At 34.7% G+C, this 25,998-nt stretch overlaps 1 protein-coding gene and 1 long non-coding RNA gene across 10 annotated transcripts in view; one reads left to right on the forward strand and one right to left on the reverse strand.

The window, feature by feature from the left end:
• The window catches only part of LOC123866919 (cAMP-specific 3',5'-cyclic phosphodiesterase), a 600,070-nt gene that overhangs the window by 280,232 nt on the left and 293,840 nt on the right, over positions 1 to 25,998 (forward strand). The gene's annotated exons all lie outside the window — the stretch shown is intronic.
• Positions 13,994 to 25,070, reverse strand: LOC123866928. Its single transcript, XR_006796283.1, has 3 exons — positions 25,012 to 25,070; positions 17,668 to 17,669; positions 13,994 to 14,005 (listed from the first exon to the last, which is right to left on the reverse strand). It is a non-coding gene; the product is annotated as an uncharacterized LOC123866928 (long non-coding RNA).

The raw sequence follows: 25,998 nt of genomic DNA on the forward strand, positions 1-25,998 counted from the left end.
CGGATCAGCAAATTCCTGAAAAGTCGGCAACGCATTAATGGTTCCTCTTGTGCTGCAAATGTTTGTAAGTTTCAAATTACTTAACATCAGGCGACCCGCTTGGTCGTTTGTTCGCTATTTATCTTTGAAAAAATGTTTTGTGGAGAGCATTCAAAGAGACCTTCATCTGGCAATGGATGTTTATCGGTTGAATCCGACGACAACGACTGGGAAAAAGCTTTTCCGAATCCAAAGATACCTTAGAATCTATTTGTAAATATGTAGGTAAGTAATTGAAGAGATTACTTTCAAACAGACTGATACCTACGTGACTACTATATTCTTTTACATTAAAATAAACCCAGAATTGTCTTATTAAAACTTCCGCTAATAACCACAATTTTCAATTAAGTTACGAATAAAGTTAGGTGAGCTACCTGAAGTTATTAATGAATCTAATGACCTCTTTCCGCCTCCGTCGAGAGGCGTTAATAAGTTAGGCTAGAAGCCGAAGATAGCGCCTTGAATTGCAATACCCTAGGTAATTTATCAATCGAAACTGCTGGTTTATTAGCTCTAATGAACTGCTGAAAAATCAAAGTTTATTTTTACCTTTTATTAAATCTAAATGTTTTCTTAAATAAAATGACACTCAGGCTACGCGAGTAGTTTTTTAGTTAAAAAAGTGAAAGTCAAGTAACGTGGGTGAATACTGGAGTGATAAGTCAAAATTTAAAAACCCCGACACAAAAACCTCTAAGTATAAGAAAACTAGAAAAAAGCTGATAACTTTCAAACGGCTGAAGCAATTTTCTTCGTTTATAGCTAAGAACACTCTCGATCAAGCCACCTTTTAAACAAAAAACAACTAAATTAAAATCGGTTCATTCGTTTAGGAGCTATGATGCCACAGACGATACACAGATACAGAGATACACACGACAAACTTATAACACCCCTCTTTTTGGGTCCGGGGTTAAAAATAATATCAAATCACGGCGCGGCGTTTAAAAGTTCATGCTAAAATGTGGCTTTATTATTTTTATTTATTATCTCTACAGGGACGGATATCCATAAAAATATTTATAAAAAATTCATTGCTGTCTGTTGAATAAATATAGTATTTTAAACGACACCGATACAACGTTCTATGATGATAACAAATGTTATACATATAATAAAAGCAATGCTTTGAAAAAGAAAATCTTATACCAACCACCAAGTTAACATACCTATTTCGAAAACAAGCAAGTGTCCAGAACTGAGAGAAATGATCATGGAACGGCAATCCGACACGTCCGGAGAGTAATCAGGTGCAGAACCAACGGCTTTACGTGCTCTTCAGCACACGGGGGTAAAGCACCACCAACTATCTAAATCTCCGTGTTCACATAATTTCATTAAGTTAGACATAGAGAAGTTAGACATATTGATTAGTACTTAACAGTTCAATGAAGTTAGATTGCTATTGAATATTTCAACTGATAACCAAACAAACGAAAAAGTATATGGAGTAGGTATGTGTTATATGGAGAGCGCTAGGGAGTGCGTTAGCGAAACTTGTCTTAAAGATTTGCTAACTATATTCTACCACAGAACTGATGGTGATATTTAGGTAGATTAATATTTAAGCTACAAAAGGATACAAAATCAATTAAAATAAACCGTAACTTACAGTCATAACCGGGTGCAGGCGAATCGACATGCGCGGGTCAGGCGTTCAATATAGGCCCGGGCAAAGCTGTAGCAGTATACTGGTCGTTTGCTTGTACAGGTAGTTAGGTAGGTACTATCAGTGCTGTCTGCAGTAAGCCCGCTTGCTTTCTAATGACAAGATTTCCCGCTATATTACTTAACGGAGTCTAAATACAGACTTCAATGAATAAACATGAAATGCTGTTTTCATTAAAAATCCTATAGATAGGTACTTCAAATAAGTATCTCTACACGGCTTTAACGATTTGGATGATACTTTGTATGAATAAGCTAATTAATGTTTAACTTTCTAATTTATTTTAATTATACTACCTGCGCCAAGGTATGTACCTTATCCTAGTTATTACTTTTAAAATTCAAATAGTAAAACCCGACTACATATCTTTTAAATTGATTACTACTAAAGATACTTAGCTCATATTTTCTTATAATATAAAGTCCATTATACAATATTTTTGAAATTTACACATGAATACCTTTGAACGGTCATAAAAACGCGCATACACTTACATAACCAAATATGGTCTGCTTAACTCATAAATCAGCATTCATTATAGCAGGATGAAACAAGCAGAGAAACCGAAGACTGACAGGTTTTCATGAAAAACTTAATTTAACGACGCGCGGTCCCTACATACTCCATACAAACGTAGTTCGGTTCTCATTTTTTATTATTAACAGTAAAACTTTAGATAATTTTGTGGATACGTTATAGAGGCTAATATCTATTTTGGTAGTTTCCTAGATTTCCGTAAAAAAAACACCCAATCAATCATTATCAAATACAATCAAAAGCTAACAAATTATCTTGCTTATAGCCACAACATAAACTTTGTTATGATAGGCAAGTTGAAACCAGTGGAATAAGACTAACAATTTGCGTTCACTGGTTGAAACCCTATTTTCGGAATTCGCCTTGAGGATTTGCAATTAATAATTCATTATTTCCTTTAAATTATGGTAAATATATTATGCGAAATACAACACAAAGGTTCAGAAGCTCTAACCCTTTAGAGCCGATTCACACCAAGCACGTACACGTGACCACGCGCGTGGTGACGCGTGTGAATCCATAGACATGACAGCACGCATTACGTTTACGCGAACGTTCACGTCACGCAAGCTATATGCCATATCTCATACAGTTCCATACATTACAACGTTATGGTACGCGCTACGTCTACGCTTACGTGCTGCACACGCGCTTGGTGTGTCCCAGCTTTTAGTTGTCAATCCGAGATAGCCATATAATTAAAATAAATTATGTATAAGCAATGTCATATTATGTTAAAAGCTACGATAAAAATTTGGAAACGTAAGGACTCTAACTTCATAACGTAATGTACATAGTATTTATCTAATTATTGTGAAAAACAAATTCTACAAAATTAAAACAAAGTAGGTGCCTGCATTCAGACATCGTGTTTAATTTACTACACCTGTGAGATTACCTAGTGGATCTAATTTCTGTTTACTAATGCCATTCGTCACTTTGACACTATACATGCTTTGTGTGGGTATGTATAAAAACTTACCTTTCGCTAATGAAAAATCTTCATTAAACCTGTGCAAACAGATATTATTCAATAAAAGATCACGTTGCACGTGAAACAAATCCTTTTGTTCTAGTTTTTAATAAACCTGCAGCTTTTGCTTGAGTGAAACACAGAAAAAGATATTATAATTTTCTGAACTAAGTAATTAAAAATTGGAATGAAATGATTTTTCTTTTTTGTAGTCTTTACGTCTGTACATACTGTGTGTACTTTTTCAGTTGAACAGAGTTTTACAGAAACTCGTTCACGGCAAATTGTTTCAAGCTCTGTGCGCACTCTCTTGGAGAAAACCGATAATCCAAATCGCTTAAAAAAGTTTAGATGTGTTTTGGAAAACTATTATTGATCTTTGTAACTGTGCTTAATATAAAATGCACTTCATTTTTATCATTGTGTATAATTTTTTTGAAGATCATTTATATAGGTCTCTCAGCTATTTATAGTTTGTAGTTTGGGCATTGTCTTCTCCTCTGTCTGAGAGTGGTATGGGAGAGATCGCCAATAAGAGATAAGACTGCCTGCGCATGCTTGTATAGCTCTAATACTTAAGTTTATATTTTATTTTATATAAATCCTTCTATTTGTGTGCAATAAAAATTTAAAAATAAATAATACAAAAATACTAATAGTTCCTGTAGCCCAAGCACAATCCATACGACAACGTTTCGGCTTTTCATCTACAAAGCATGAGAAACCGCAAGGTTAGGTATGCCTGCAAATTAATGAAATTAAAAGAATATGTCTGCAAATTTTCATGGACTTTGGTTGCTTAATATTCAAATGAAATTGGAACTACGTTTGTATGGAGCAAGTGACGGAGAGACCTCTCTTAAAGTACCCAAATTATAATTTAATGTCTCATTCATACCCATATACTTTGGTTTAGAGCAGGAATTGAATCATGAAAGCCTTTATAAATTATGTACCCTAAGTGAGGTTCACTATTTATGATCCCCCACTGTGATCAAAAGCTAATGTCTGCCTGATTTCTGTAATTATGAATGTACCTTATTCAAAATAGTATTATATAAATGCGAAGGTGTGTCTGCCTGTTACCTTACAGCCCATCCGTTTAACCGATTTTAAAAGGTAGGTTTTACATCCCAAAGACTTTTTACTTTTTATCCTGAAAATCAAAGAATTCCCACGGCAATTTTGGCACGGCAAAATCTTTTATACTATAACTAAGGCATGCAGAAGTGAGTTATTTTAAAGGTTCCAATATTGTAATTGGCGGGGAAAATGGAAGCTAGAAGGGCATTTCATATTCTAGCAGTGCCTATAAGAAACGAGGAAGCGTATCGCATTGTACGAGTCCGTGGAATTGCGACTAAATATCTAGGGTTGCAGACTATTACCATGCCTCTACGCGGTCGATGTTGTGGACATCATATTTTGGTTTTTAATATTTTGTATATTTTTTATTTATGGAAAAGAAAGCTTACTTCAGCAGTAAAAATGCTTTAACGGGAAACGTCAGGATTTTAATCCGCTCGTACTCTGTTGATTTAAGAAAGCTTGAGAATAACTTTCATTTTTACGCTTACACAGCAACTTTGCAAAGAGACGAATAAAGTGTTTTAAATATAATTGAGCGTGAAACTTTTAAAATCTTTGGTATTTTGTAATTTTTAATTAATTACTGTTATTTTTCTTCTAGTTTTTTTCTCTTTATTTTATCCCGTCATCAATACCTATATGTCGCTTTCCTGATTATGGGCTGAACTAGTACGTTCTTCCCTTCTTCAACTATGAAACCATGGAAAAGATATTATTAAACTAGGTTTTGAATTCAATTAGGTACTTTCTTGGGTTTTCTACCCATCAGAATTAAAATAAGGCTATCGTCCACGGCGCGGCGACTGTGTGTAGCGAATAGGCTGTATCGCACGTATCTTGAACGGCGAAATTTTCTTTACATTTTGTCAGTAGTACCTACTGGTAGTCGCATTTCCATATTTTGCACCTACATAGGCCAGCGACGCATTGCTACTGTATCGCGACTTTTTTGCGACTGTATCGTTTACTGTATTGCTACGGAAAAACCTGGGTGATGCCTCTAATAGTTTCAAAATAATTTATTCTCAGTAAAAATAGTTAAGAATAATTTGCATAATTTGTCAATACCGTCCGTTTCAGAAGAAAATTATATTCTATTATCCTTTACAAATAAATCAAGTTACATTCAACATTTTAGCCAACAGAGTTTCTAGTTACTTTTGAAACTTCTCGTTGTTATAATGTTCACCAGTTTTGTTGGCCAGTAATAACCTGCCAGCTGGTTTATTACCGATAAATTCATATTGCAGCACTGATAATGACTCAATTTAGGTTTAAAAATTCTAATTTATGTTTTTAACTAAGAAATAGGGTATGGAAATTACTTAAATTACGGAAGCTTAGCAGGGATCAAATATAAAAAACACTGTCCAATCAGTTCAGCATTAGGAGAAAATTATCTGTTACAGACGGACAGACACACAGACAGACACACGAGTAAGTATGTGTGTATGTATGTATGATTGTATCCAGAATCTGTGTGTTCCACCGTAGCGCCTAAACTACTGGACCGATTTTGGTGAATGAGGATGTCAATCGATTCGTCGTAAAGGTACGGGTGACATTAAATAATTGGCCTAGCGGATATTACATGAAAAAAAGTGGCGGACTCCAAATTTTTTTTTTTTGCTATTGTATCGGGTGTCAAATGAAAGAGGAGAAAATTCTGAGATCATAAATATAAATGTACTACAACATTAAAATATACCAAGAGACCGAAAAACAATTTTACTGTATTTCAGCGTTTATTAAGACGATCGCCGTCGGGTTTTAGTTTTCAACTTCATCTTTATTTAAAAGTATGGACCTCTAACAAATTGAGTAAAAAATAAAAACGCACACTAAAAATATGCTAGTTGAGGTAAATTATAAACGCAAAATAAGCGATCCATTTGAACACTAGAGAATCACGTACTGCTGATGAAATTACCTGCTCTCTAGCACGGCTCAGCTCAGCGTGTCGTCGAATGACGGAAACTGGCCTAGAAATAAAAAAGAACTAGAACGATTTTGGCTGAGCTTTTATTTCCAGAGCTATTTTAAATTTCCAGAATACTTTTTTAGCCATTTCAAGTTTACAACGTAAGAGTGAATATGTAGTATATGGATGAGCAAACACTGAGGTTCGATATCTCCAAGTTATCCAACTCAATATTAAAGTAACTCAGATGTAACGTTTTTTTTACTTGAAAACTTAACTGCTTAGGGCATGGATCTATTTTAAGCTTAGTTGGTAGAAACAAGAGTCTTCTAAAGTTTTTTCGACTAGCCAAACGATTTTTATTAAAACTGAATTTTATTTGTCATGTGAATCGTTGTAACTGGCAGATATACTTTAGTTTGATATAAGTGATGTGCCTTGCAGCGAAAATAACTTTTGAAAAGTTTGAACCCTCTATTCTCTTACAAAATAATTCTCTTTGTTTCTGTAGTCATTTAATATAATCTAATATTTTGTTAGCCAACTTAAATCTTAGGCTGGCGTATATATATTATATATATTTTCTTTATACTATTTTTACGCGTAAGTAGTCACAAATCTCGATTACTTATCAAGAAAATATTTTATTCAAGCATGTAACACGGAAGTTGTGGCTATCATTGTATTGTGATAATCACAATAGTTATAACTGGTTGAATTTATGACATTCTTGTTGCAATTGTGCATTCTACCCAATAGGGAGATAGTGTCAGCCAAAACGATGATTGTAATTGCCCCAGTGCCAGTCAAACTTTGGTGCACGCTTAGGTACAGAATTCGGAAGTTCTTGAAATTTTAGATATCAGAATAGAATTATGATAATATACTGTACACTATTCAAATTTTGATAAATTTTTCTAAGAACAATTCAATAGTTACTTTTGTTCTTTCAACTGTGTCAATATTTTGTATTTTATTTTATTTGGATTTTTTAACAATAAAAAGAAATTGAAAGAAAAAGTAGATAGGGAAGCACTTAGCTCCGATCTCTAGCAGTGACCCTTGACAGAGCAAGATTTTATGTTATTAATTGAATCTCGGTTAAGATAAAATAAAACGTATACCATCCCGAACGGCAATTTCTGTTTCCAGTGTCGATATACGGGTATAAATTTTGCACTCCAAGGCTGAACAGCCTCTGTTAATGGATTCTGCTCGGTTTATGGAAATTTTAGGTGCATAACGTCTATGTTGGTATTGTTCGGTGTGTATTTAGTGTGTCTATTTATCTCTTCTGCATCAACCAACACTCCATAAAAAGGGAACTACTACTACCGGAACACCGACCTGTCCACACTAGATTTGTGTGTATGCGTGGGTAACGGACAAAGACAACGCTATACGTAAGTAATATCAGTGCTTCTCGCTTGCTGACAGCAAGGTGAGAACCGAATGAAAGCAGTGCCAGTAGAAGTGCCATTAGTTGTTTGTGGGAATCAATAAATTAGCGGGGGAGTGAGAGTCTCTTCTTTATGTATTTAGTACATATAAGTTAGTAATCTGTTACAGAAGCATGTGTCCGGTATTTGACCAAAATCTATTCATTATTCTAAATAAATTTAAAAGCTAGGTTCTCACACGAAGCGTATGCCATCAGACCTCTTTAATCGGTCAAGGATGGTGTAATGAGAAAATTATTGATTTTATATAGGCCATGACATAGCGCATTTAACAAGTCAAGACTACCACACTTAGAGTTATTATTTTCAAAAGCTGCATGTATTGTGACCATGTACCCACTTAGGTTTTCTGTTTCTTCCTTTTGTGTTAATTATTTCATGTTTTGTATGCAATAAAGTTTTTATCTTTTTTTTTCTTTCTCGTCTGGCTTTACAAAGATTAGCCAATGTCAAGTTTGTAGTTGTTTATAACAAGTTAGTTAAACTATACAAGTATGGACCCCGTCTGTGCCGGCGCCCGCCGACATACGCACGGCACCCACTTAGAGCGCTCAGTCAGTTTTAACAAAAAAAAACACTTCAAAAAGGCAGAGCACGCCCGCCAGCTAACACCAACACAGACGAAGTCCAAAGTTTTTATCTATACATATATCTTATCTAGGTTACTGGTTATTATCCGGGGCCGATGACTTTACATACACACCAAGACATGAAGGAAACATAATAGATATTGATTTTTACCCGTTTGAACTACATGGGAACCAAAATAGAGTGCTCTGTTCCGAAATTGCGTCCCTTGTGTGGTACAACTTGAGATTCCGAACGTGCGTCTTATTCAAGTTCAAGTACCTTCCTTCAGATTAGAGTTGGGTTGTGGGACAATTGTAGACAAGCGTTGATTTAAATACGTAGGTATAGAAAGAGTATGGTTCTTTTTCTCCAAAAAAAATCCAGGAAGTAAACTATAATTTTAATGTGTTTTATTTATTTATACAAAACTCCGTTCACGTGAACGGGTGAGCATAAAATGACAACCCAGATTCCTGGATACCGGAAAACCTGGTTCTAACTTCTAAGTGTAAAATAAATAAATAATTATTATATTTTGTGTTTTGTTATCCGTATTCATGTTATTGTTGGTAAATTCAAAATTTCAATAAAGTTAAAAAGTTTCAAAGTTTAGAAATAACTCAGTAGGTATTATTTCACGAAAAACTTTCAATTTGCACTGGTTGTATATTATAAACATGCATGCTATACATCACACTATCACACAATCATCACACTTCACACTAATCACACTAATATTATAAAGGCGAAAGTTTGTATGTGTGTGTGTGTGTGTGTGTGTGTGTGTATGTGTGTTTGTTACTCCTTCACGCAAAAACTACTGGACGGATTGGGGTGAAATTTAGAATGGAGATAGATTATACCCTGGATTAGCACATAGGCTACTTTTTATCCCGGAAAATCAAAGAGTTCCCACGGGATTTAGAAAAACCTAAAACCACGCGGGCCAAGTCGCGGGCATTGGCTAGTGTATAATAATGACTGTTCAGCTTTATAAGTATAAAAAAGGTTTATTTTACAATTTCACGACTAAATCAGTGAACTGACCGTGAAAAATTTTCATGTTGATGGTAAGGTTGATGGTTGCAATCTGGCTACGGAAATAGGCCACTTTTTACTGCAAAAAAAATCTTAGCCCACCGGGAGAAATTTCCGGAAAATGCGAATGAGGTCGAATGAAATAACTGGTTATCGATAAATCTTGACAAATATTCATTTGACAGTTGTCAAATAAGTACCACAAAAGTAAAAGTATATAATTAATCATGAATACATGAATACTTATTCAAAACCAAAAAGTGTAGTTTGAATTGAATGTTATTATATTAATAAATGTAACTTATTTATAAATTAATTCATTGACCTATTACCTAAATCAAGTTAGAATTTATACATACATAATATTGTAAACAGTGTTTGAATATATAATTTTGAATTAATTAATAGACTGATGAGATATAATTAAATATCAGTAGAGAATAATTTTAAAGTACCGTTCTTAATTTAATTTACAGCTTCTTGAAAATCGACCTGTTTGTCTGTGTTTGTGTCAAAAAAAATATAAGATAACTGCCATAGTTATATGCGCATAAAGATGCACATTATCAAAACAAAAATATTCATTTTTATTAATTGTGCTTTTTGAACATTCTGGAATAACTTAATGGAACAGACAGGTGAACACACAGTCGTTGGACTTGCTAATCCATTGCGTCGCCACCTTCTTAAAATCGCTGGTCCAGCGTTCTAGAGGTCGGTCGTAGGTACCGCTATGCGCCTTCTGGTACGCGGTCTCTAATCTAGATCAGTTCTGCGACAGACATGGCCTACCCATTGCAAGCAATGGAATGATTAGCTTGTTAATCTGTTGGGGGATGTCGTTAACTTTGAACGCTCTACGGATTCTCTCCGACAGACTCTCCTAGAAAGACACCGAATATAACTAGCTGACCTGGCTTAGCCTTAATCCGCAGCTTCGCAAAATCCATACTATCAAGTTGTACCAACAAAACAGTACCTACCATCTAGTAGCCTAGTTATAGATACATAAATGGGTTGCACGAAGTATCATGATTTCTTCTTGATAAGATTCTAAAATACTGTCTAGTTTCTAAAATACAAACTTGGTTAGGTTTTATCTTTCAAGAGTTATGTCTATACATTCTTCGTTCGGCCTTTATCTAAGTTGTACAATGTACAGGTACAGCTAGAATTAATTAATATGCTTTAAAATAGGCCATTATATTGTTAAAGTTCATATCTATATAGAAGTAAATATTCTGTGAAGCCTGAGATGCAAAACTCACATGTGTGTATTTTAAATAAAACAGTTGAGGTACTTAAATAAAGGTTAACAATATCTGAAACAAAAGAAAAAGGTTTATTTGTTCAAGTTGCCCCAGCTATCAAACTTATAACACCCTACAAATACGCGATAGCGGCAGAGTTTCACTTAAATCCTTTTCGTTATAATGCGAAACTTTGTTAGAAACGTGACATTGTGTACCCACCTGGACTAAAATACATATTTGAATTTCGTTTTATATATATATATACAGTATACAGGTGAGCGCTCACGTCGACTGACGAATAACTTCACCTCAGGAATGCTAGTAGGTAGCGTAAAATGCTGGTCATTGAATTTTATGTTATGTTTTTAATCGAGCGTTTACTTTGTCTTATTAGCATTTCGACGATCAACCCCAGATTTTGTTGCAATCCTATTATGCAAACAGAGTTTCTATTTCAGACTAGTTAATAGATAATATATTATCTGCTTATTCCAATCCAATCAATACCCAACAAATCCAAAAATTGACAATCAAAAAGCGTACAAAATACCTATTTTGAAAAAAAAATGATTTGAATTGAATTGAATGAATATATGGCAAACGTGTTACATTCGTACTACATGACGTATTAAAACTCTTGCTGGTGATAAGTAAGACAGACATCTGAGAGATAGCGCTCTACAAATCGTCGCTTGATAAGTTCTTATACCACATATACCAATAATGTCAAAATTAGCAACTTTACAGGAGAACCGCGATAAACCTGCTATTTCCAGATGTATGGATTGTTTGATGGTTACCGACGTGCTGTTACTTTTTATTCCTAGAAGAGATTATATTGGTCGTTTTCAGCGATGAAATGTAACCCAAGTGTTGTAGTTTTTTGTGTTTACTTTAGATACGGTGATGGAACATATTTACATAACATATTAAGTATTGTGATTAAGTTATTAAGTTATAAAAATAAAAACTCTATGTGTCGTTTCTTTATTGTTAAAAATCGTGGTCACGGTACGATAAATGAATAATATCTGTCAGCTTTGATTGGTGATCATTTTCCTATTTAAACTGAAAGACAGCTGGTCAGATCTTGTGGTTTTTAAGCCGCCTCTTGCGTTCTATTGCTGCTCGTGATAACCAACTGCAATAACTGTATACTGGACTTCTGGAACGAGCTTGGATGGCTGGAGTGAAGACTTCGGCGGAGAGGCCTACACGCACAACAGACGGAAACGTTTAAGTGCGGAAACCAGCCCAGAGAGAAGAAAAAAAGATAGAAAGAAGAACCAACTGCAGTAAATAAGAAGAGATCGTTAGGTTTAACGGGGGGCAATTAAAAGATTGAGATCGTTATCGCAGCAGTGCAACTATGGCACAGTCATGGTGGCCGATAAGCGCAAGGCGATGAAAGCGCGGCGGACGGCGGCGGTGGCAGCGGCAGTCATATTCAGTTGGCAATTGCGGCCACACGCGTACTGCGGCCCGCCGCCGCCCGCAAACCGCCGCCCTTTCCGCTCTCGCTTCTGCCGGCTTAACCCTCAGGTAAACACATGCTCCGTACAGCCTCTACACTGTGTTACTCCCTCCCGAACCTGACCCCCCAAAACGTGTACTCGAACAACAATAAAAACAGCAATAAAATAAATAAAGTAACGAAATAAACGTCCATATTGTTTACATAATGTAGTGTGCCCAAGTGAATTTGGATAACGATCAAAATTCAAGATCGTCGTTTTCGATGATTATAGGTACGCGTATTTTTGTATCGCAGACAGACATTCTGTCACTAATGACACCTTTTGTCACATGTTTTTGAAACGTAACAGCTACGTTGTTACAGTGTGCCTTTTGTTTACGAATAAATTACCTGTGATAATAGCGATGCGACTTCGACATACGCTGTTTGCAATTGACGTATTCCAATATCCTACACAATTTATCTTCAAATCAAACTGAAAAAAGCAAGGGAAATTCAATTAGAAAATGAATTTCGCTTACAAAAGATCCAATAAAAACATCGGAAATTGAACAGGCAATTAGAATATGAAATAATATCTTCATTTTAATGAAAATATATTCAAGTGTTTTATTGGACAGTATAACATTGGATTGTAAAACAAACGTACAAAGTTTAACCTTAAAACTTGTACGTATGCACATAATGTTGCCCCATTATTGAAGGAAGTTTCAGCAACTGTTACATGCTCTGCTTATCAAAATCAACCTTGAGATGAGCCGCAGTTTAATCTACTTATCAAGATTAATACCTCAATATCAATATAACAATCTTATACGAACACGCATGTTCTAATTCCGTGGGGACAGAACTGAAATCCGGAAAACTGATAAACAAGAATTTGTCATCTCAATGGAGGAAGACAGAAGTTTATGGCATCGCGAACTAAGTTTGGATACCGATGTTTTCATATTTAAATATCTGATCGAGTTTCTGAAGTGTCGTCGGCTGATCTGGAATATATCGCTGTCGTCGTTTATTGTACGAGTAAGTTATTTATTGGCGTCATGTGCTCAAATTATTCCACAAAACTATATACTCTTCTGAGACTTCCACTTTAATTAAATTTGTTATTTTCAATTAATTTAAAATCTTCCTAATCTCCTAAGTTTAAAACACTTAAGAGTTATATTAACTTCAGTAAATAGGTACGTGTTAATTATTCTATCAATGTTTGTATTATATGCTGCTATTTAGTTCAACCACTTAAATAGTTAAAATAAATTTGGTATTATTTGGCACAGAACTTATTTAGGTTTCAGAAAATTATTTATGACCAAAAATTAAATTTAAAATGGAAACGCTAAAGGTGCAAATATGATTGTCATGTTTTTGAAGTTATGGTTTTTTATCGTTTTACTTAGTATCGTAAAAGCGATATTAAATTTCAAGGTTTCATGAATATTTTGTTATGATGTCGTCATCATAATAAAAATGTTCATTTAAAGAAATACCACCTTCTCTCTTTTTGTAACGTCAATTTTAATTTAGTATAATAAAAGATACCGCAGATAATATGACGTAAAATATTCCTAGTTCTATGGTATAAAAAATAAAAAAGTGCTTTTCTTGTGCACTTATCCACCTCACCTATAATTTTTTTTTAAACAGCAACCGCTGAGTTTCTTGCTGGTTCTTCTTGGTAGTAAGAGCATTCTAAAACAGATGCATTTGATGATTCAAGTTTATATTTTGAATAAAAAATCTTTCTGTCTAATTGTTTGCTCATATGGTCCGAGGATTTTCTGTTAATACATGTAACACTCAAAATTTGTCTGATATATAAAATTAATTATTACTGCGTAATTCACATTTTCATAATGAATGCGTAGGTACAAAGGTTTTACGAATAGAGCAAGGTTAAGTGGCTTAAATAATGAGTTGATGTCGAACAAAGTATAACTTAAAATATACCTGTTTTAGATATTCATTTTGTGCTAACTGAACCGCCTCAGCGTGGAATCGCGCCTCAGCGTCGCTCAGGTGGAATCTCTCAAAATAATTTCTTACTGGAGATCTATAGAAAGAACCTACGTGTTAACATTCAAGTTTTTAGACTTTTTTTGTTAACGGTGGGGAAATCTCTTTGGGAAACGATCGGGTTATATTGTGGAATTTCTACCTACAAAACCTCCCTGGGTGGCTATCCTTAGCGCATATTAAGTGGCTCCGGCTAAAGAACATGCGCCGCTGCCTCTTTTGAGTCGTGCGCTACGTTGGACAAGTTTCTAGCTTTAGTGGTTTGAGCTTTCCTTGGGCTTTGAAGTTCCCTTTTTAACCCCCGACCCAAAAAGAGGGGTGTTATAAGTTTGACGTGTGTATCTGTGTATCTGTGTATCTGTCTGTGGCATCGTAGCGCCTAAACGAATTAACTGATTTTAATTTAGATATTTTTTTTTGTTTGAAAGGTGCCTTGATCGAGAGTGTTCTTAGCTATAATCCAAGAAAATCGGTTCAGCCGTTTGAAAGTTATCAGCTCTTTTCTAGTTACTGTAACCTTCACGTGTCGGGGCTGTTATAAATTTTTAATTTACACTTGTATAAATACAGATTTCATAATACTTAGATACACTTCATATATTCAGATTTCATATATCTTTAAAAACAAATGTTTGGAATATCTTTTGATAAAAGGAAGAAGTAAAATTTTACTTATTCAAACTTAATAAGACTTTACAAGCTTCTCTGAACCTCTTGGGCCCCAATAAAATTAAATCTATGATTTCTTCAAACTTTTCATCAATTATTGTAATTCCAAAATAACACACTCTATTTTTATATGTATTCGTGGTTCAAGATTCTTTAAGGTACTTTACTGTCTTTAAATAAATACATTTTTTTTATAATTTGCTTTTCATAATGTAAACTTTTTCCTTAATCGCCGCAAGAGACTATACTTAAGTATATTGTTTTGTGTGACCTATAGTATTCAGGCCAGCACTCTTAAGCTAAGTATAATGCAGAGAGATGTCTAGAATTGGAAATCTTACAGCGAAACGTAGGTACTATACCTCAATATAGAAACGGATCGTTGCACCAAAGGAGAACTAATCACGATACTACAGGCACGATGATACTTTTTGTATATATGTCTCTTGAATTACTTATATACCTAGTGTTTTCATGTCGTCACATAAAGGTTAAGGTTTATCATATCTATGTTTATTACATACTAGCTGATGCCCGCAGCTTCGCCCGCGTGGATTGGTCAGATCCCCTGCAGCATCAGGATTGAGGAGTTGGACTCCAAATTTTTTATGAAACAATGTCGCAAAGTTCCTCTATCGATTAAAAAAGAAATGACGCAAATCGGTTCAGAAATCTCGGAGATTTCAGTGTACATAGGTAGAAAAACACAACTCCTTTTTTGAAAGTCGGTTAAAAAAGTAGCCTATGTTACTCCCTGGTCAATTCTCTACTTGTCTGTGAAAATCCCGTCAAAATCGGTTCAGCCGTTCCCAAGATTAGCCTTTTCAAACAGACAGACAGACAGACAGACAGACAGACAAACAGACAGATAGACAGACAGACAGACAAAAATTTTAAAAACGTGTGATTCAGTTATAGTATCGTTCAAATAACCATATGACCTTAATATGCGGTAGTTATTTCGAAATTACAGACAGACACTCCAATTTTATTTATTAAACGTATAGATTATAGTGTTGTTGAACTATTTTTTTTAATATGATCTTGTCTAATGTTAAGTGAAGATACAGTTTAAAATTAGACGCTCTATCTAAGAATTATTAATGTTAGATCAATACCTATTGTCTTCTATAAAGAATGGTTACAACAGACTAATAACTTGATTGGCAGTAACTACAGCTTTGTAGGTTTCTAGCGATGGCAAAGCTTTCTGTAGAATAAATTGTTACTGTAAATATTAGCGCTGCATCTTTAAATAGATCGATCCTTTTTATGCAGTTTTATAATGTAGAGTACCTACCACATTAATTTTAATCACGTATTGAGTATTCTAATAATATGCTATTTTCTTCAATATTAAACGCATAATATAATGTTATTTATATTGTTTTACCTTTCAAAGTAAAATGCATATAAAGAAGAAAAAAGACCATCTTTCACATTTTTAGACAAATTAATATTTCAATAAACCTAGTTCAATATTTTTGCATCGGATATCTTAGTGTAATATATTTTATTTTCTCTCTCGTCTGGCTTTACAAAGATTAGCCAATGTCAAGTTTGTAGTTATTTGTAACAAGTTAGCTAAACTATACAAGTATGGACCCCGTCTGTACAGACGAGGTCCTTAATGTGAATCACTTGATATATTTTATTGGGTTACAAGTGCGCTCGACTGAGGTCATGAAATTGTAAATTACCATAATGCAGTCAAAGATAGAAGCGCGCTAACATGCAATACATAAACTATACATCTTGTATGAGAATTTATGAAACCCATACAACAGAATACATTAGACACCTACCTGATGTACTCACAAAACAAAGAATAAGCTAAATACTAACTTTTTTTAATTTTGTGTACTTACCATACCAATCCGATCTTCCCATACAATTAATATAATCGATCACAACACAGTATCGTGCTGGAACGCTGAGTAGCTTAATCTCTAATTGGGTGTTTTACCCAGGGTTGTAAGTTAAGCCGATTCCATAATCTCAAACTGATAAAACATCTTAAAGGTTTAAAACAATTACGATCCGGGTATCTTTAAAACAAGAGTGAATAGGCAACTTCTAGGTAAACGCGTCCCATCTTAGACCACATCATCACTTTCCATCAGATGTGATTGTGGTCAAGCGCTTACACGTAACACGTGTTTTAAACAGGTTCTGCATGGAACATTATGAAAAGGCATAGCAATACAATTGGATCTGTCATTTTAGTTCAGTTACTTGAAGCAATTTAGATGTTATAAGTTCAACCAGATGTTGAACCAAGGACCTTCGACTTACAACGCTGCACACCACAGGGTCAGAGTCGTCAAAACCCCTAATCTGTTTACAAAGTAAATGTATAAACTATAAACGAACTGAAATATTAACATTATGTTCGTCAGCGTGGTTGCTATGTTTTGCTACCCGTTATAAAGCCGTCTTAGCGGTGTCAGTAATGCTCTTGGAATAGTGTTTTGATTTACTCGTTCTAATAGGTACTTTACCTTGTTAGTTAGATAATATTACAAGTTACCTAGCGTTTACTTGCTTAACTCAACGGTTTTGAACCCTCGTAGCTTTAGTTTAAAGTTTACGTAATTAATTATCACCAGTATAATATTATATTATCACCTTAGAAATCTACAACAGTACCTATTTTGAATAAATGATTTGAGTTTTGAGTTTTTGAGTTCTAGAGTTCTAGAGCTAGAGCCCTAGGGGTGGACTAAATTATCAACTTAAGGTTAGGTTTAAATACCAGGCCGATAGACCATTGTCTTACTCATTTCATCACTAGTTCTACGTTTAATTAAAAAGGAAGAGGTAATTATACTGTGCAGGTATTTATTAAGGTAAATATAGCGGGGGCGTACCATGAATAGGTGGCGGACGTGTTAACCACTAGGCTATCAACGTTTTTCGTGTAGTCGGAGATTCGATTCCAGGCACGCACGTCTAACTTTTTGGAGTTATTTGGGTTTAAATATCACGAAGGAAAATATCGTTAGGTTAGGCAAGAGTGAATATAGGCATCTTTTAGGTACGTGTGCTCCAATCTAGACCTAATCATTGCTTTTTATTAGGCACTAGCTGACGCCTGCGACTTCGTCCGCGTGGATTTAGGTTTTTCTAAATCCCGTGGGAACTTTTTGATTTTCCGGGATAAAAAGTAGCCTATGTGCTAATCCAGGATATTATCTATCTCCATTCCGTATTTCAGCCAAATTCGTCCAGTAGTTTTTGCGTGAAGGAGTAACAAACATACACACACACACACACATACAAACTTTCGCCTTTATAATATTAGTGTGATGATAGTCGTCAAGCGCATACCTACATAAATTTAATTCGCTATCATTCAATTCTTACATCACATTAAAATAGCATTAAGTACAAACACGAAAATTATTCTATAAAAAATTCCCGTAAAAAGGAAATAATATAATCTTATTTCATTCGTCAAAGTGACTTCTAAAAGGGGGCCAATTTACACCAATAAAGATTGTTTTGATACTACTTGATTTGCAAATAAGTTGACCTTTTTAGAAATTAAATAAGTAAATATATACTTACTCTATTTGCATATTTATTTCTGTGAGACAAGTGTAAATTAAAAATTTTAGACGCTCCCGACAAGTGAAGGTTACAGTATTAACTAGAAAAGAGCTGATGATAGCTTTCAAACGGCTGAACCGAACACTCTTGATCAAGCCACCTTTCAAACATAAAAAAACTACCTAAATTAAAATCGGTTCATTAGTTTAGGAGCTACGATGCCACAGATACACAGATACACACGACAAAACTTATAACACCGCTCTTTTTGAATCGGGGGTTAAAAACGTTTGCGATGTACTGGCCTGTAGGTGAGTAGGTACTCATTCATGGTGATATTTTCACGCGCCGTTTGAACGTTAGCAAATGAAACTGAAATGGTTTGCGAACTCGATAAAATCGCAGAAACTATGTTATGATACACGGAAGTCTACCTTTAGGATCTATGAGACTGGTGGTGATATGACCGCAGCAATGTACCTAACAAAGATCTGCACAGTTTTATAACCGCGTGCAATTCCGTCGTATTTTTTAACCCCCGATCCAAAAAGAGGGGTGTTATAAGTTTGACGTGTGTATCTGTGTATCTGTGGCATCGTAGCTCCTAAATGAATGAACCGATTTTAATTTATTTTTGTTTGAAAGGTAGCTTGATCGAGAGTGTTCTTAGCTATAATCGAAGAAAATTGGTTCAGCCGTTTGACAGTTATCAGCTCTTTTTTAGTTTGCTTATATAGGTGTTTGTGTCGGGTTTTTTTTTTAAATTTTGAGTTATTTTTAATTGCGAGCAAACGGGTTACCTAATGAAGAGATCATCGCTGCCCATGAACATTTGCAGCACCAAAGCCAGGCCAGCCAGCCAGGCCTTTCAGGAATTTGTTGATCTGCCCCTTGAATAACCCCGCGTTAAAATATATTAGGAACACCGCCGAAGGGAGTCTTAAATTACTCTTATAGATGCTCATAAGTTTTCCGTAACAGTATTAGCTATTTACTTACCTCTGAATTTTAACGATCATTTCTCGTCTCGAGTCATAAATGAACAGCTAAGCAGATTCAACGCACTCGTACATATTATTATACGGGGTATTGTATTGTCATTGAACTCTTAGTCGGTAAAGTAACAAAAATTATTTAACCAACATCGTGATTGTTATAAATTGGTGGTATTTTTTGTACTCATTGATTAGCTGACGTAGTTGACCTTCCACTACGAGATAAATATTTTTTTAATTATTATTATTCAAAGTGAAAGTAGATTGATCTATTTAGTTTTGTCAAAATTTACTCATGAATGTGGTAGAATATTGTGAAGGTACCTAACTATCTAGTTTTTTATCTACTTGCCATATATAGCTAGTTCATTTTTGCTACTAAATACTACTTCAGTGTTATTTTAAAGAAGTATATAGTTCGATTCCTACTTATACATAGTACTATAGTATACCTATACATAGTTGTATAGTATATAGACTTGGTACTATCCAACACTAGCACTTTTTCTTTCAGCAAAGGTTGCCTGGTAGAGATTTCTCCAAGCAATAAGGCCGCCTTTGCACACAATTGTTTTTTCTGTTTTCTTCTTTCTGTGTTGTGATCCTTTACATGTGCTTTTGTGTGCAATAAAGTGTTCTATCTATCTATCTATCTACTATTTTCCAATTTAAAATTATTGTTAAGTGAGGTTTCTACTTTTTACGTAGTTTTTAATTTTCTAATATCAGAAAGCAATTTTCCAGGCAATAAAACATAATATTATAATTGGTGGATAGCAGCGCGCTAACATTGAACGGAAAATCGTCGTCATTGAATAGAATCCGATAACTCTGAATATTATGAAATTGGAAATCGGTAAATTAAGAATGCATTTTGGATTATTAGAGTCTTTAAACTAGTTATTAGAAATATCTACTTGACCTTTTGCGAACTAAATTAAGTAGGTAAGTATATCAAGGTAAAGTTCTTGCACTGAAAATGAAATCTAACTAACTTTTGCATACATTCTCTCATATTTGCCAACTTGATTTTAGCAATCTATTTTGTTCTTTGACAGCTGATTTTAATTTATTACTTGCTTTAAAAATCCAGTGGCGTTTCAGTTATCTTATTGAAAATCTATGCATACAATTTCGATCGTTATGGTTACAGTAAACTCAGTAATACGCAGAACAAAAAGATGAATGTAACAGTACCCTATTATTAACCACCCGACCCAAAAAGAAGGGTGTTATAAGTTTGACGCGTGTATCTGTGTATCTGTCTTCGGCATCGTAGCTCCTAAACTAATGAACCGATTTTAATTTAGTTTTTTTGTTTGAAAGGTGGCTTGATCGAGAGTGTTCTTAGTTATAATCCAATAAAATCGGTTCAGGCGTTTTAAAGTTATCAGTTCTTTTCTAGTTACTGTAAGCTTCACTTGTCGGGGGTGTTATAAATTTTTAATTTATGCTTGTTACTCCATAATATACTTACCTACCTATTGCTATGAAAACCATTTTCCCGCAAACGTTTTTATTGACTATCCAACCTGTATAACAAAACCATAATGTCTCTGTGTGTAAGAGCTAATTTCTGTAATGTCTCACTTTTTTCAATTCCAAGATCCTTCACAATAAGTACCTAATGTCTTAACATTGTAAAACAATATAAAGTACGTAATCGTCCGCTGCTATGAGGGTAATTATATTTTTATGAAGTCTGTAAGTGCTATTAGGTAGCTTTATAGGTATAACGTCCATATTTAGGTAATACGTAAGATGATAGTCTCTCTATCTGCGTCTTAGGCGACTCCACGGACGAGAGAATCACGGTGCCACCAAAGTCGACACAACTCTTAAACACGAATTTTCATAGGGCGATACTACCGCAGTTGACGATAGTAGGCCAGACTCGTTGCGATTGCCTTGCCCGTGGAGATTGCGCCTTATTCCTTTTTACTGAGGGTAGTGACCATCTTCTATTAATCAGAAAATTGAAGAGGTTTAGGGGTTTACTTGGAATAATGCGGGGGACACTCATGATCTACATATTGAGCGTACTTAGACCTTGCTGTTTCGACATAAAGTTTTGGCATAAATCTGTCTCATTATTATTCCTAAGTAAAGCAAGTCTGAATAAAAGCCAAGTACACTCTTTTTGGATCTCTCCTTATAACGATAACAGTTCTATAGCTACTTTAATTGATCACTTTTTACTTTTTCATTATCAACACTGACTACTTAATTTTTTACTGGGCAAAAAAACCTTATTCTTTATGGTAAACTGTTTCTCTATAACATTTAATGTTATTTCGTCAATTTCGGTTTTATATAATTTTAAAAAGTCAAAATGCATTACAATTTACAAGCTTATTCCTACTAATTCTAACTTACCATACACTCTTAGCAAAAGTCAGAATCAAAATGGCTATAGAAATACGACGACAAAAGATCGTTTTTGGTACGGACATTGAAACTATAACCTTGAAAGTGTCTCGAACTTTACCATGTAAAAACTGTAAACTATGTGTATAATTTCAGATTAGCGTTTTTCTTTGCGCGTATAAGCCCGTTTTTGTTCGCGTCTTTTGTCAAACTATAGGCTCGTATGCACGCGAGCCGTTTCTTCGTTGGAATCTATATTGCTATTGACGTAACCACTGGTTTGAGTGAACACGCGGAATGAACACAATCACGCGCTTTTATCGTTTAAGCGCGTATACCTACACGAGAAATACGCGCAGAAGAAGCGCTAGTCCTTAACCGCCCTTACAAAGAATTTGAGTTTCTAATGACTTAAATAATTATAAAGTAGTTTATAATTATTTATTACTTACCATTATTTTATTCCTAAATTTTCCCGTGATTTCAGATTATGTATTGGAGCCTTTTAAAGTAAATACAACGTAATATTTTACTAATTATGACAAATGTTTACCTCAATTAAAAGTAAAATTGCCTGACAGTAACACAAATTCGTACACCGAAACGTGTTAGCAATTGATTGATCGCTTGATAGTATTATTATGATCGCGATAAAAATATACGAGTGTGCTACATAGTAATTTAGTAGCAATATCTAAGGTAATAACGATAGTACCTACCTATCTAGGTAATACATAGTATCAAAGCAACAATCTATTTATTATCTAGTTCTTTCTTTCGTAACATATTATTCTCTTGTGTACTTAATATAAATATACATACTATACATACATATTACATATACATATACACACACACACTAACATAACAGTTTTCACTTCATCAAGATGCAGGGCCTCACACTAAAGTTTGTAACCACTGTTTTCTTAAGATAATAAAGATTTATTTATTTACTAGCCGATGCCCGCGACTTCGCCCGCGTGGATTTAGGTTTTTTGAAATCCCGTGGGAACTCTTTGATTTTCCGGGATAAAAAGTAGCCTATGTGCTAATCAAGGATATTATCTATCTCCATTCTAAATTTCAGCCAAATCCGTCCAGTAGTTTTTGCGTGAAGGAGTAACAAACATACACACACACACACACACACACACACACACATACAAACTTTCGCCTTTATAATATTAGTGTGATTTATTTATACATAAAGATAAAATAAAATATTAAAGTCACAAAAAAGATTTTTTGTATGAGCAGAATAGCCGTGACTACTTACATATTTTTACAATACCTTTGGCCGTTCAGCACTTGCAAGTCACCAATAGTTTGTACCCTTTTAGTCTTTGTAACATGTTGCAAGTCATCTTACATTTCTCTGTGTCCGTGACAACCTTGTACAGACACTTAGTTCCATTTCTTTGCCATACCTACTTTAACTTATATCTTTCTACAGGAAATTGGTAAAACTTGTATGAATTTAAGAAGCTACGGCTTTAGAACTGTACTCAACATAGAGGAACTAATTAGGATGTATCTAAGCTTAAAAAAATTGAAAGTAATCTTCGTAGTATGTTGTAGAAACAAAGTAACAGACATATTGTAATAGCCTTGAAGACTAGCAAGCTGAGTTGGTAGTGGGCAAGGCATGTCTATTGCAGAACTGAATGTTATGGCAGATATGCGTTTGGGAGTGTAGACTGCGTACCAGTAAGCATAGTGTGGGATGGATGACTTCAGCCCGCTGGATCGACAAACTTAAATGGTGGGAGGGAGTGGGAGGATGAGAAACGCATCACGCAGAGGCTGGTATACGGTGGCGCGCTTTTTTGTAGCGGGTTTTCCAGCAGTGGACGCATATATGCTGATGGATGTACGTGAAATATACGAATTAATATGCTCATCAAATTGTTCCCAACGATATCGAGCCACATTTTAATTACATTTAACGTGTACCGAATATCGGATCGCATGTGGTAAATTTCTAATCCCATTGGGTATAGATGAATGAACACACCTACCACAGATACCTATACTTCGACACTTCGTAGGTACTTGTAGCAGCGTTGTAATGCCTATTAACTACCGGCGTTTTCCCCGAAGTTCTCAGCTGTTTGATACTTTACGCAAATTAAATTTACCTCAACTTGCTCTCGGAATTAAGACAGTGAAAATGTAACCATAATCCATTTAGCGATGCTGAGATTCTAATTTTACAAAAGTTTCGGCTATCAAGTTGAAGGCTTCTATTGCTGTCTAAAGATTTTAATATTGCCTGGTTTTTGAGCATTTTTAGGGTTCAGTATCTCCAGAGAAAAAAGGAACCCGGAAAGCACAAGAAAAGAGAAAAATCCATAAATCGTGAAATTGTGGATACATCACAAAAAAATTTAAAACGTCCTTTTACTCGTATGATGGTACAGAACCCTTGATATGCGAGTCCGACTTTAGTGCGTTTCATCGAATAGTACCTATGGCGTTATGTTGGCTCCCCTGTCTGTCCAACTCATTGGCACCATATTTGCATAAGAAGACGCAGAATTCGTTTATTTTCATTTGATTTTTCTGAATGAATGAAATGAAAATCAAATGAAAATAAACAAAATCTGCGTCTTTTCATGCCAATATGGTGCCAATGACCACCTAACAGACAGGGGAGTCAACATAACGCCATAGGTACTATTCGATGAAACGCACTATAACACTTGACCAGTATTGTCTAATAGTAGTTGACCAATAACATAGACCAATAATAATGAAACCGAAATGAAACTTCAGAAAAATTCAAGCGTAGTATAATTATGCCGGGTGGTACAAGTCTGAATGGTAGTAGTAGAAGATAGGTATGAATGTGTGTGCCTATGTTTTTGAACGATAAATAATTTATTTATATTTATTTATTTAAATGTACGGATATCGAGTATAGTTCAAATTACCTAATGATAATCTTCTTCTGTTTACCAAATACTTCAGCATAGATACTCGTGGATAGGTAGGTGTATACCAAAATCCAATAATCCTGATTCATTGAAGCATGGTAGGTGCTGTTTCAATATGACAATAACATGTTTCATGTTATACATATGTATAGGCATACAGAACGATATTGTTCAATCAGCATTAGATAACTACTTACCTATGCAAAATAATGTTGCTGACTGTCTATTTCGTAATACTATAGCTGGCTAACATTCGTTAGTGTATTATATTAAACGACTTTTCAATATAAGTTAAATAATAAAAAATCTTTTATGCTATTGTTTCTGTGATCGTTTTCATAAAATTAATGAGTATCTATTATTTTATCGGTAGAGATAAATTGTATCCGTTCGAGCTGTACATACCAATAAAGGCTGTTTTACGCCGGAGCAACAACATGCGACCTTAAGAAGCATGCGGTAGACTGTTTTATGCTGAGACAATTTTGTGCTGTAGAATTGAAATATTACGGTAAGACATTCTTTCGTTCCGTTTTTTTATTGCTACAATTTGGACCTTATTGTAACAGGCAGCCCCGTGGCATACCTTAGTATCACACTGTTTTCCTGGCGTAAAACGGCCTTTAGCATAAGGACACAGCTTATTTTTACAGGTGCCCGTGAACTTAGCAGAGCATATGCCAGCAGATCAAAAATAAAAAGGAGTTCCCTTCGCATGCAGAAGAGTTCTATAGTTCCTGATACTTTTTAAAGATAGTTCTGGCGTTTTTACTAAAAAAATCGCAGTTGAAATAATGCTCTGCTAACTTCCGGTAGCAGATCATTTTCGAGCAAAGCGAAAAAAAAAGAGTTCTCTGTACGCACGTATCTCAGTTCTATAGTTCCTCATACTTTATAATGATAGTTCTGGCATATAAACCTAAAAAAAGTCGAATGAAAAAATCAATAAATTTTCGAATTTAGTCATCATAAGTAATTTAAAAAAATTCTAGCAGCTAGAACTCTAATCTCAGAACCTAGAACTCTACGATTTCTTATAGCTCATTAACTAAGCTATAAAATAAAGCTACTAATTAGCCCAGAACTTACAAAGAAGTCCCAGCAGAGCATAGAAGAATAGTTATAAACAATAAATTTTCAAACTTCCCACCAAAAGTTGTTAAAAAATTTCCAGCTGCTAGAACTCCAATCTCAGGGGCTAGAACTCCTCGATTTCTTAGATATTATTAACATAGCTATAAAATAAAGCTATAAACTAGCCCAGAACTCTCAAAAAAGTGCCAGCAGAGCATACAAGAAGAGTCATGATACACTAATTTTCAAACTTATTATCATAAGCCATGAAAAAAATTCCAGCTGATAGAACTCTGGTCTCAGAGGCTAGAACTCCTCGATTTCTTAAATATTATTGACAAAGCTATAAAACAAAGC

Source organism: Maniola jurtina, chromosome 7 (genome assembly GCF_905333055.1).
Source record: "Maniola jurtina chromosome 7, ilManJurt1.1, whole genome shotgun sequence".
Classification (NCBI taxonomy): Eukaryota; Metazoa; Arthropoda; class Insecta; order Lepidoptera; family Nymphalidae; genus Maniola; species Maniola jurtina.